The sequence below is a fragment of the Pezoporus occidentalis genome, unplaced genomic scaffold (assembly GCF_034315485.1).
Source record: "Pezoporus occidentalis ecotype Australia unplaced genomic scaffold, CSIRO_AGI_Poc_V1 ctg77, whole genome shotgun sequence".
NCBI classification, from domain to species: Eukaryota; Metazoa; Chordata; class Aves; order Psittaciformes; family Psittacidae; genus Pezoporus; species Pezoporus occidentalis.
Window position 1 is genome coordinate 3,906,404 of NW_026916126.1, and position 13,597 is coordinate 3,920,000.

General features: G+C 39.2%; 1 protein-coding gene across 18 annotated transcripts in view; it reads right to left on the bottom strand.

The window, feature by feature from the left end:
* The window catches only part of KDM6A (lysine demethylase 6A), a 157,750-nt gene that overhangs the window by 21,479 nt on the left and 122,674 nt on the right, over positions 1–13,597 (bottom strand). The gene's annotated exons all lie outside the window — the stretch shown is intronic.

Consider the following 13,597-nt stretch of genomic DNA (forward strand, 5'->3'; position numbering starts at 1 on the left):
ACCACCTACCCCTCTCTTGACTTAAAATTTCAAAGCCAGGAGGAGCCACTGCTGCACAATCCATTTGTTTGAGCAACAGAGGAAATGACCTACTCTGAACAAGTTGCTGTGTCAACACCCATATGCATGTCTGAATGAGAACCTTGCCTGTTGTATTTGCAGCCTTCCTATGGGGATTTCCAGATGTGGATACCCCACCATATGTGTTAACTTTCCTATAATGCCCAAACCTGAAAAATCCACATTCTGAGCTTAGTCTATATTCAATATCCAGCTGCTGCCACCAGGAAAGTATGCATTAACAAAGCCATCCCTTAAATTTTTGTTAAAAATGACTCAGCTACTCCAAAAATTCTTCACTTTAAATGCTATTCAAATCCTTCTTCCAACCTTCACCAGCTGCCATTACTTCATCTAAACATCCCACAGAATGGGATCTTTCTAATGCATAATGTAGTCATGTATCTTTGTAAAACTCACCGGTTACAGAAAAGTTGTTCTGGTAACAAGTCTTCAGCAGAAAACACGTCTGGCTTACATTAGATGAAACTCCCAGCAATAGAGTTTGTCTCAAACAGAGAAACCGTGATACTGGCACTGAGGAACACTGGAGAGCTGGATGCTGGCATGTGAGACCACTGCTTCAAATCAAGCTACCACAAGCCATGAGTAAGATGGACTTAGGGTGTGAGATCAGATGAGACTGAATGACACTTTAAAGAAAACGAGCAACCACCTCATGTACCCCAAGCTGCAGCTAAGATGAGCATCCTGAGAAACCGGTGCTCACCACAACAAACAAGTCAGTCATTCAGTTCAGAGCTTACACCAGCTTTCTAACTCATAGATTGGTCCCCCCTGACAGAAGATCAGAGCAGTACAGACAGAGACATATTTAACAACTGTCTCCAAAGCACACCTGTCAAAATCCCAAACACAGCTTATTCCCTGTGCTAGGTTAAGTCTAATGCCAGAAGAGACTGCAACTTCAAAGAAACTGAGAAAACAATCCAGAAGTTTTGCTTAAGCATCATCCAACTTGACAAACAATTCACTGGCCAATGCTTAATGTTTGATGCCCTTCTTGCCAAGACCCTATTGTCCCTACAAAAAAAACCCCAAACAAACAAACCAAACGGGGGGGGGAGAGGTGGGTGGGGGCTACACCGGCCCCATGAACACCATGAAATAAAATCACCATCAGCAAAAGAAATTTACTGACCACAGTTGCACAAATTCAGACCAGTTATACACAGTGAAACTATAATCTGAATAGTAGGTATTAGAAAAAACTATAATCTTTGCATTACCAAACTGAGAAATAAAATCGAGAAAAGCAAATGTAAAGTATTAAAAATCAAAGAGAACTTCAACAAAATTCAGTTTGCATTGATAAACAGTTCTCAGGTACCTTCTGAGCCAAGAAAGATGAGAAAGACAACCTGAAGAAAAAGGGACACTGCTCAGAATTAGCACGACTTAAGCTACTGTACTCACAAGAAAATAATTACCACAGCAAAAGAAAGCCCTGTAAAGCCAGGGTATGAGGGGTCTTCACAGAAGGGGAACTACAGAGGAAGGAGAAACTCCTGTATGCTTAGAGAAACAGGACTAAAAAAGCAAAGCAGATGGAGAAGAAAGCAGAGAGTAGAGAGGAAAAGATCAGATGAACAAAGATATCTCAAACCCAGCACTTGAAGCTGATACTACCAAATGTATGCCACAGCTTCCTATTAAAGTTACTAAAACCCTGTGTGGAAATTTCGAGAGGGGAAAGGGGCCAAAGAAAAGCAAAGCTGAGAAAAACGCTCAAAATTCAAGTGGCACAGGAAACAGATGGGCAGAGTATTTAAAGTTGTCTTTAACAGACCAGCTTCACTTTTTTTTTTTTTACTATGAATCAGAATGACTTACTATTAATAACAATGCAAGAGAGCTATTAAAAAATAACACTGTAATTAATAGTGTGCAAAACAGAACAGGAATTAGAAAAAAAAGCCTCACCACAGAAGTACTAGAAAGATTTGGTTCTGGCACCTGAAATGGTGTGAACGTCCATGGCCAGCCACTCACCTCTGGAAATACAGAACTACAGCCAGTGCAAGGAAAGGGAAAGACCCTTCTGGACCACAGCATTTGTCAGGAAAATCTCACATATCTCTGTTTCCTGAGTGTATTTTTTTTGTGAGAGGATTTCATACTGGCTGAAAGAGGCAACAGATGCAACACTCAAGAAAAAAACAGCATGAATAAAGTTCCCAAATGAAACCGGATGCCCAGTAATCTGCAACGCCATGATGGAGGAATTAAGAGAATAGACCTAATTCATTTAAACTGACTTTCCAGAGGGAACTGGCTTTTCACAGACTGCGCAAGCACAACATCCTTTACACCTGCAGAGTGGGAAAAGAAGGCAGGAGCAGCTGTCAGCCTCAGAAAGGGAAGGACAGAGGTGCACGCTGGTGTCTAGCATTGTCCTGAGCAAAAGCTGCAGCTCTCTATCCACTGCAGTCTGCTCCATGGGTAAAAGCAGTAAGTCATGCAACTGCTTTACACTGAGGACCAAACTCAATCAAACTGCCATCTGTGCTTATAAGCAACTATAGATAAAACAGGTGCCTTGATTTCATGTAACTATGGGAGCTCTTTGAACAAGCAATTATCAGATTCGTTAAAACACACCTTTATTTTTCCATTTTACTGCTTTGTAGGATGCATTCCAACAACCTTCACAGAACAGTTTACAGCCTTCAGTCTTAGAGAGTAACTTCTCCTCTGGCTGTACCAAACCATGCAGTTAAAAGAGAAGCAGAGGTGCGACCCATTTTGCTCTGCAGTAATATTTGTCCTCTTCATTATAGAGCACTCAATCTCCAGTCTGTGCTTTTAGCAAATATTAACACAAGTAATTCAAGGTTACCAAGGGATTTCTTGACAAATGGAGACCTACAGCTTAGCCTGAGATGATTCCTTCACACTTCTCTCAAGTTTACTATTTTCACTGCATGGATAGCCCAGTAGCTTATTCTGCAGCTGGGACATCCCTTCGCCACTGGAAGATGGACTCCAGCTGCTCCAGCCTTAGAGACTCCCCTGTTGGGAGTCCTACAGCACTGTCAAAACCTAAGTAAGAAAGACCAAAATCTGATTCCAAGGCAATATTACTGAAATATTTACAACTACATGAAACTCATCAGGTAGCTGCTATGTACTTCATAGGTAGTACACTGACACTGCATCATCCCAGTTGACTAAGAAAAGACACCATGTAAGTTTAAAGCCAACTGTGTTACACAGCTGTATTAATTTTAACTCTGTTACACAAACTCTCAACCACATCAAGAATATTAAAGTTAACATGATAAAACTTATGTTCTGAGAACCAGGAATCATTATCTTTAATTACCATCCTTTACATTTATTAAATTAGTTACCTCAATAATTCTATTATTTTGCTTAAGCCTAATGTCACAGAGAGGATTAAATCTATTTCTCAGAAAGCAGTCCCACAGTGCTTTTCAAGTAATCTGGAACTACTTCTGTTTTCCGAGAACGATAAAAAAGAAATAACCTGTATGAACAATAAACAGCAATTCTCTGGACTGCTCTTTCAGAGCTCACGGATATGTGTTTTTCAGGCCTCCAACTTAAAAATGCCAATTTTAACTACTGTATAACTTTCTCCTTGATAACTGTGAAAACTAAAAGCGCCTTATCATACATCCCATGATGTAAACTTTGTATCTGCCTTTTTCCCAAGCACAGAACAAAAATATTTACTGAACTGTCTTGCCTCTGTTGACTATTTGATAGCTCTGTGCAGTCATAACACATGACTGGGTTTTGTGTTTTTATTTTTTCATTCCTGGCTATAGTTTTCCTCTTTCAAACTTCATTTCTGAGTTTTTTAGAACTCTATTTTGGAACTTCAAAAAAATATTTGCCCTTCTCATTTTTAATTGAAAGACTGACTTTTTGATAGTAACGAAAACTTTCTAAACAATTTGTAGTTATCTGTACATTTGGATTTTAGGCATACTTTACTGGCCCAAACAAAAGTTACAATCATCTGCACTTAAGCAGTTATTTTTGTTGTGAAGTCAGTCTGTTTAAGAGATTGAGGATTATCTGCACGAGAATTAACAAGCTCTTTACTGCTCAAGAGATTATAGTTATTCTGAAGAACAAACTTAATACCCTCTTCCCAAATAAAAATCACGTTAACATGAATATAAGGAACTGTGCATTTATGTGGCACTAACTCAAATCTTTCAGACTGAAATAAGCTACGACGAAGAAGAATGAACAAAACATTTTAAAAATGTGCCTGCAGAAGAAATCAGTTGAAGCACTGGGAAGCACAGTACATACTCGACCCAGTCCTGATTGAAAACACAAATTCCCAGGCCTTAACAATTAGTGAATACTGTTAACTCCTTTTATACTGCAAGTTACTACAAAACCACAGAAAAAACGTCTGTCAGCACCTATCACCCTGGGAAAGAGGTGGATGCTCTCCATGCCTCAGTGGGGCTCTCTGACGCTCACTTCCCCAAGCTGCTTCTATAGCCAGTAGAGAGAGAGAGAGATGAGCTCTCAAAGGAGAATATAAAGAAGTCAAGTCAAGCTTACATTATGCCTAAACGCAAGTAATGCCAGATAATTATACAACCTGTTTATCAAGCAATTCTCTACCCCAGCCTTTCACAACCATGTACTAGCTGGCAATACTCCCAGGGATCTTTCTTTTTAAACCTACAGAAAATCCTACAATAGAGTTGTGGATTTTCTCATTATGCAAATGTATTTCTAATAATTTTTGAATTCTGTTCTGGCTTTGACCTCAATAGTATAGGTTGGCAGTGAATTTCATAGGTTAATTACACGTTATGTAAGAATAATGTTCCCTCCTTTTGTTAATGATTTTTACATATTTCCTTTCTATTTCATTTGCTAATCACCTTGTTCTTAGGCCGTTAAGACAAACAGAATCACATTAATGACTTACATAAGAAAAGCATTGTAACAGTTGGCACCAAACTTTCGCATACGCTTGTCTTCCCCCTAACTATAAATCTTTCCTATGTTTTTTTTTTTACTTCCAGATAATTCTGCTTCCCATCTGCAGATTTTTGTATTTGTCTTCTTATGCTAAGCAGGGCTTAGCTTGTGAAATCACAATATTTCAGATTTTTTTCGTAAAACTTTTGCTATGGTGAAGTTGACTTGCCAGAAGTAATGCGCCTTTAGAGCAACTGAACAATTTTGCCTTCAAGCCAAAAAAGTCCTTTGCTTACAGACCAAGAAATCTCCCAATAAAACAAGAATTGCTTTTGTTGTTTTTGTTTTTAAGAACAAAACACAAACTTAATCCAACTCCTTTCTCCACAAAGTACTTCCCCTCAAACAGATTTAGGCTCTTTGCCTTTGGACTGCACAGTTCCCAAACCAGTGACTCACTAATTGACTTCCCAAAGCAGGCCTAATTGCCAGGGAGCAGCACCTTCAGGAAGATCAGCCCAAGCTTGCTTCTGCTCCAGGCTTCAACACAGAGCTCACCCAGCAACGACATGACTGTACACTGTAGCCTCTACACTGCTTTTCCCACTCCTCCTGAAGCTTATTTCCTACGCCTGTGCACATGCTGGCCATTTATCAGACCCTTTCCCAGACCATTTTCTGTTTGCTGTCCTATACTTTTCTCTTTTTTTTTACAAAGTTCCTTGAAAGGCAGCTAATCTCTCGTCCGATCCTACCATTTTATTTTCTCAATGAATTGCTCTCTACTTGCCTTTATTTTTCCACACCAAGCAAAAAGAACTATAAAAAGGCACTGTAGCCCCTTTTAATATGCTTTACCATCAAGCCTACACCTCTCATTTGCTTTTCCAGTTAAGCCAAATTGGTAAAGCTTTCAAGTTCAGAAATGCCTTATGAATTTTCAAATTAGTCTTTCCATATGCCACCATAAAAATGACAACAGCAACCCTGAGCTGATATGAAGTTGCTCAGTTATCCATCTTGGCTCTTTAGAATTGTTTGAGAACCTCTTGTACGGACTTACTCATTATCAAAGTGTAGTTTGAAGATATGCCTGTTCTTTCAAGGCTGAGAATAGGCTTTAATAAATAATGATAAAAAAATATCAACTGAGCTATTCCTTGTATGTTTTATGAGAAACAAAACAAGTCAGTTCAGGAACTTATCTACACTGCTTAATGGTAGGACTTGACCTTCTGTCGGCTTTGGAAAGGACAAGTGGTGGACCCTTTTAACTGAGATGGATACTGAATTTTTAACATCACTCCTCCAGGATGTTAATGAGATGCCAGCTGAAACACAGACCTAGAAATCTGCTGGTTTCACTTCAGCACAAATAAACAGCTCGAGTGTTAAATCTCAAGTCTTGTGATGATGTTTCATTCTCCTTTCCTTCTGAAAGGATTGCTCACAGGGAAAAGATACTTACAGCTCTAAGAGTACAGAAAAGAGCTTTTGAAAACAGTCTTTTTAAGGAGACCTGATACACAACTAGACAAAGGAGCATCTCTTTTTTTTCCCCATGTATTCACAATCAGCTTTTTTAACAACAAACCCAGAGCAGTTATTCCCAGCATATTTTCTTCTTTCAATCAGTTTTCATTTATGCTCAAGAATTTTTCTTTTTTTTTAAATTACCTTAACAGGGAATTTTCTCTAGGAATCTAAGGAAGGATAATTAATTTAATAGTACACTCTCATCTGTTATTTTGCTCAGAGGCTTAAAGGAATTTAGTTTATTATGTAGACTGTTTACCCAACATAGTAATTCAGTTGTTTTATAACCACCTTAAAATGTACTGTTGCAATCAGTTTTACTGGTAGGACAGACTAACCAAATCACACTTACATTTTCAGAATCACCTCCTCACTTCTCTTTCATCCATACACTCCAACAGCAGTTTAACAAGATGAGCATATTTGCCACCCTATTTGTTCTTCAAAACAGCATCATAATGAGATTTGCATATTTTAGTCAATTGCTCAGCTACAGCATTTCTAAATTCCTTGTAGCTTTTCAATGAACACTGTCTAGCTCTTCAAGGGAAGCTCCTTGCAGAAGTATCAATTGCTATGCCAGCACCTTCTGTTTGACCCCTTCACAGCCTCCTAAACAACCTCATTTCACTGCATGAATAGAACAGGTCTCTGTTAAGTATTTCCTCAACATTCTCACCCAGGAAGATGGATATAAAGAAACTTTTCAGCCTCTGCAATGATCCTGCCCTACTTAAGAACTCACTCTTGTCTCTGGCAAAACAAAACATTTGCTAAGTATTTTTCCACAGACCAGACAACCTATTCACATATAACAAAAAAAAAAGAATCAAATGGAGTTTTCTGTTTGGCATGTGTTCTGCATCTTATGATACAAAGCATCTCCATTCACCTAATGCCTTCACTTGAAGATGACACTTGTTTACACAATGCAAAATTACAATCTCCCAGCATTTATTTTTGCCTGACTACTTCCATTTTTGCTTTACTGTAATGTGTGATTTTTGAACCCCTTTTCTAGTAACTGCTTTTACCTTAAAAAACACCAAACTTCCATGTATCTGATGTTCCTTTGTTTTTAAGCCACAAGCAAAATCCTAGCAACAAACAAGTCAGGTTTTGGTGGTTAGTATTACCACACTGCTTCCTGATAAAACCCCTTTTGTGAGAACAGGAATTTCATTATGCTGCAGTTCACTATCCCGCAGTAGGTCAACTGCAGTTACATTGTGAATCGACTTTCCCACATTACTTAATCCCAAACTGCTAATGATTTTGGGTATTTCGTGCTTTAAGCACAAATAAACCTATATAGCCTAAAAGATGTGAAAAATGGCTTCTCTCAGACAATACTTTCTTTTAAACCTGGAGCATCTTAAAAGAAGATTATTTAACAGACTTCTGAGGAATTTCCATGTGAGTTACAAGTAACATAAACAATCTGGTTTTGAAGTAAGCATGCAGTAAACAGAGCCAAATGCAGAATAGTGAGGAGGGGGAAAAAAATTAATCTTGAGCCCCAGCTATAAAGAAAAGTAAGCTACATCCACCTGTTCCTACCTGCCAAAATGTCTTTTGTTTTTTTTTTGTCCCTAGAAAATACCATCAGGACAAAAGGGCACACTGCATCAAGTAAGCATTGTCAGAGAGCAACAAAAATATGCCAGAAGATAACAGAATGTAATTACCCACATTAGAGATGAAGTCGGAACGTCTTTCTGAACATATTAAATGAAATAAGGGTATGTATGTAACAACTGGCAAATATTAATGCATTTAAGGCTCCAATATGTAGTAACTATTACTACAGGACAATTCCCCTCTCCCTGTGCAAAAAGACTATTCTAGCGCAGTTGTTTGGGAGTTTGACTGTTTTGTAAAGGCTAAACACCTCACAATTAAAATCCAACAAATTTTCAGGTTTTCTACTATGGATAGCTTTCCTGCATTTTTTACACTAAGTCTAGAAATCAACATCTTCGGCCACAAATTCACTTTCGTATTTTAAGATACCACTTGCAGAGATAGCACCCAAATGTAATTAGCACTGCATTACCTCATACAGTTAAAAGAAAGGCTAACATGCAGTAATAAAGTTCACAGTATCTGATACATTAGTATTATGAGCATCTTCTGTTCTGCCATGTATAAAGGTTGACTTATTTTGTGAGTAAGCAAAGCTTTCAGCAGAGTATCTTGCAGTAGTCTCCCCTCTAGACGTTTTCCCTTATGTTAATCACATATGCAGTACCTATGACAAAGATGTTCTCCCCACAGCCCTGCTCCTGAGCTCTCACTTGAGTGCACACACACCTTCAAACTCTACACATTTTGAAAGAAATCAACTACCTACTACATGGCTGGACAGCCTTATCCTCAAATTTATGCATGTAAACTTTAGGCATGTACACTTTAAGCTTATCCTAAAATTGTTGCAACTGTTACCTTGTTGCCAGTCCCAAAAAATTTCTCAGAATCTATTATTATTATTATTATTATACATATGCAGACACTTTCCAGCAAACATATCTTGACTAGGAGAGATCCTGTCTCTAAACTCTGTGAAAGTAGCCCCAGCCCAGACTAACGCATTTCTTGACCTCCAAGTTCCCGGAAAAATCCCAAATCTTTCTTCCCATTGCTCATTTATCTTTATTATCCAGCTTCTAAATCCTCTGCCTTGCTGAATTAAGGTGTAGACAGGCTGAAGAGGTAGCTCTCAAGCTCTGCTCAGTAAGAAAGACAGTAAAAGGCACATCTTATTAAGCTGCCTGCAAAATATATGGGGCAAAGTATTAGCTTACCTCCCTTGAAAAATGGTAATTACACAAGCCTGGGAAAAAATAATGACTATACTGAAACACTGTAGAGAAAGACAAGAAACCTCATAATCACATTAGGAAGTGCTTTTTTTAAGGGCCAGTACTTCATAATTAGGGCCCCTAAATACAGTTAGAAACTTTTATCTACAATTTAAAGCAAAACTTGTACAGAGAGGAAAGGGCAGTGGCAGTATCTGGCCAAGCAAAAAGTAGAGATGACATGTAGGTCACAGCAAAGATATACAGCTTCTGGACCTGATTAAAACTCAGTCCTTCTGCACTAAATTCACAAGTTGGAGCTGGAGTCTGTCAGACTTCGGCAGGCAGATTTTTCTGACTCTCCTTAGATAAGGGGCAGCTAAGAGCTCAGTGGCAGTGCTCAGCTGTGCCTGCGACCTGCTGCAAAACCTGCTGTCAGCACATGAGCCTGGGCCAGAGCTATTGAGCTCAAACTGCAGATCTCACCTGTGAAGAGCCTTGGTAAACAGCATACCGAAACAACCAAAATGCAACATTTGACTAGAGGAATACACTCCCCATTACTCTCCCAAGAAGGCTGCATTCAAATTTCTGCTAAGCAAATTCTGAAGACACAGATAGCTGAACTTCAAGAACTTTGAGTCTATAACAATCTTTTATGCGTATTTGCAATGCACTCATCCTAACACCATACACAGAAGCTATTTTTATACCTCTATCAGCAATAACACGTACACAGTCCTAATTAGAAAAGCTGTTAACTCTTCATTTTTATGAATGCAGTAAGATGTAGAAACTTCACTTGAAAATGAACATTACAATGTAAGACAATATCTGAAAGATCACAAAATAAGCTCCCTATAGTTTGGGTTTTTTCCTCTCTGGACTCACTCCAGTAGGTCCACCTCCCTCTTGCGTTGGGGACGTCACAGCTGAATGCAGTAACAAGAGCAGAGTAGAGGAGGAGAATCACCTGCCTCGACCTGCTGGTCTTGCTCCTTTTGAATGCAGCCCAGCACACGGTTTGTTTCTGCGCTTCGAGTACACACTGCTGGGTCATGTTCATCAACCAACACCGAGTCCTTCTCCTCAAGGCTGCTCTCAATCCATTCTCCTGTAGCTTGACATTCATCTGACCTAGATGCATGACCTTGCACTTGGCCCTGTTGAACTTCATGATCTATACCATGATCGGTATCAGTCATCAAATCCCAGTATATTAGTATCTAGTAACTCTCAATCACAGTAACAAGACACAGCTTCTTTGCACTTGGCTAATTCATGTGGATGCAGTGAAAGAAGGTAATAGACATGCTTTTTTAACACTTTTTTTAACGTCAGAAAGGGTAATGATCAAAAGCATCACATTTGCTTATATAATCCCCAATAAAATGTTTTGGAATAAAATACATGGAGATGGTAAAAATTCCAATGAGAATTCTGACACCAGAAAAATAAAGATGACATTTCAACTAAAAGAACACAGTTCGGTACTGGAAACAGCAGTTAGAGTACAAAACAAAACATTCAATAACCATGTGCTTATGATGAAAGGGACTTCTGTGACCTTTAAAGACGTGACTTTTTCTCAAATGGCGACAACTTTAAGACATGGATACAGAAATTATATTCCTCTAAATGGTCATTCCAACTTCTTAGCATGTCTGGACTTCAAATAAATTCTTTTGAGAAAGAATGCAAATTTCTCCAAAGACTATCTGGAAAACATAAGGACTTTGAGGCAAGTATACATAGGGAAGGCTGGGAGCAGTTAGTACAACGTGTGAATGTGCAAAGCTAACTACTGTCTATCAGGCTCTCTACTAGCACATGGCTATGGATGAGAAGGCCAACGGCATCCTGGCCTGTATCAAAAGCAGTGTGGCCAGCAGGACCAGGGAAGTCTCCCTTTACTCTGCGCTGGTGAGGCCGCACCTCCAATACTGCGTTCAGTTCTGGGCCTCTCACTACAACAAAGACATCAAAGGCACTGGAGTGGGTCCAGAGAAGGGCAACAAAGAGGGTGAAGGGTCTGGAGAAGCCTTATGAGGAACAGCTGAGGGACCTGGGCTTGTTTAAGCTGGAGAAAAGGAGACCCAGGGGAGACCCTACTGCTTTCTACAGCCACCTGAAAGGAAGTTGTAGTGAGATGGGGTTGGTCTCCCAAGTAACAAGTGATAGGACAAGACACAATGGTCTCAAGTTCTACCAGGGGAGGTTTGGATATTAGGATCTCTTCAGCGAAAGGGCTGTCAAGCATTGGAACAGGCTGCCCAGGGAAGTGCTGGAGTCACCATCCCTGGAGACATTTATAAGACATGTAGATGTGGTGCTTAGAGACATGGTTTAGTTGTGGACTTGGCAATGCTGGGTTAACGGCTAGACTCTTAAAGGTGATCTTAAAGGTTTTTTCTAACACAAACGATTTTAAGTAAGCATGAGCTCAATCTACTTTTGAATGAGAATTACTTTTGAAAAGCTTTCTCTAAACTGTGTCTAGTTGAGTTTGCTCCATTATCAATGGAACAAATTATCTTATGTTTAACGTTGTCATGGTTTAAGCTAAAACCGGGACAAATGTGTATTGCATGATAACATGGTGCACTAATACCAAACAGTTACATACTGTAAACAAAGTTTACAGTTAACTAGCTCTCCCATGTAGACAAAGTTTTAGTGTATAACACAACATAAAGCTGTTTCGAGGAAAGGTGACTGAATGGATCAAACTTATCTATGTAAGTAATATACTATACATCTACCTCACAGCACATTCATACTCCACAGGTACTCCAAAGCTTCATAAAGGGACTTTCACTCTTCTAAGTAAAGACAAAACTGGAAGTATTGCTGCCAGCTTTAATGGAAAATTAAGCCAGCCACTGGAATACTCTTCCACTGTCATCACATGTATTTTGAATGTTGGCACTTGTAAAATTGTCCATGAAAAACTCCTACAATACTTTAAAATGCCTAAGGATTTCACTCTGATAAAATCTGGTCTGTGATGACACAGCACAGAGTAGTAATAAGAGCAACACTATATGCAGAGCTCTGCTATTGTGCAGGATGTCTAAACATAGGGCTTGTAAGTGGTGTGGGGGGAGGAAAAGTCTCAGAAGGCTGCATAATCACCAAGTCTTAGAAAAAGAAATTATTTCTACTGTGGCAAAATACATCTTCCTTGATGCATGGAAGTCTATGAAATTATCCTTTTTATTGTTAGAGCCTGTATCTAATGAAAGAGTTGGATGTGAAAGGGACTCTGAAAAATGTGCTTGCTGGATATAACCATCAAGTCCCAGCAGTTTCACTTCTGCTGGAGGCTCCTGTCCTCTGACAGCTATATACCAATGTCACACCAATAACCTGAACTATGCAACCCTCATAGATGCATTTCTATTTCTTTCTCTTTGGAAGGGTGGTGGTGGAGTTACTGCTATTTTTGGTGACTTAACAACACTGAGATAAGAAATAATTAGCTAAGCAGCATATAGAGATGTCAAGACTTAGGGCCTGGTGTTTCTGTTACAATTCTTTTTAGCAAGACAGACCTACGCACCACCAGAATTCCACCAGAATCTTAAGGGAATGCATTTTAGCTGAGTATATGTACACAGAACGAGCCTAATAATTCTAGTTCCAACATGCCTGTAAAGAAGATAGGACTTACGCATCAGAGATGAATGCTGACAGATTTAGCAGCAGTGGTTTTCAGGTATAATTGCCCTCAGCCCACCATCTTCCTCTGCCAGAAGCCACTGGCTATTGCACATGCAGGTAAATTTGTTGTGTTTCTATACCACTATATCACTGTATGTATACCACTGTAGCTTACTGTACATCTTTGCCAGAAATCATTGCTAAGAAAAATTATCTAAAACTTCTATCGCATAGCCTTCTACACTCCACGCCATCCTGTATTACTAGCAATGAAGGCACCAGGGAATACACTGTGCAATTTGCAACCTGCACAACTACAGTGCAATCATCGCCAGGTTTCCTAGTGGCTGGCCCCACCTTTTGCCTTAATCCATTACACATCTGATCTAAAATGATTTAAGCTTGCCAACTAAAGAAAAAAAAAAAAAGACAGTAGCATACCTGCTTATCAACTGGAATATGAGATGGACAAAGACTTGTACCTCTCAAAAGTCAAAACAATCCACACTGTAATGTGACAGACTTCCAACTAGCTCAGACTGCATTTTTAAAGCACAATCCACTGCTTGAACAGCTCCTATACTTCAGCTATAGGT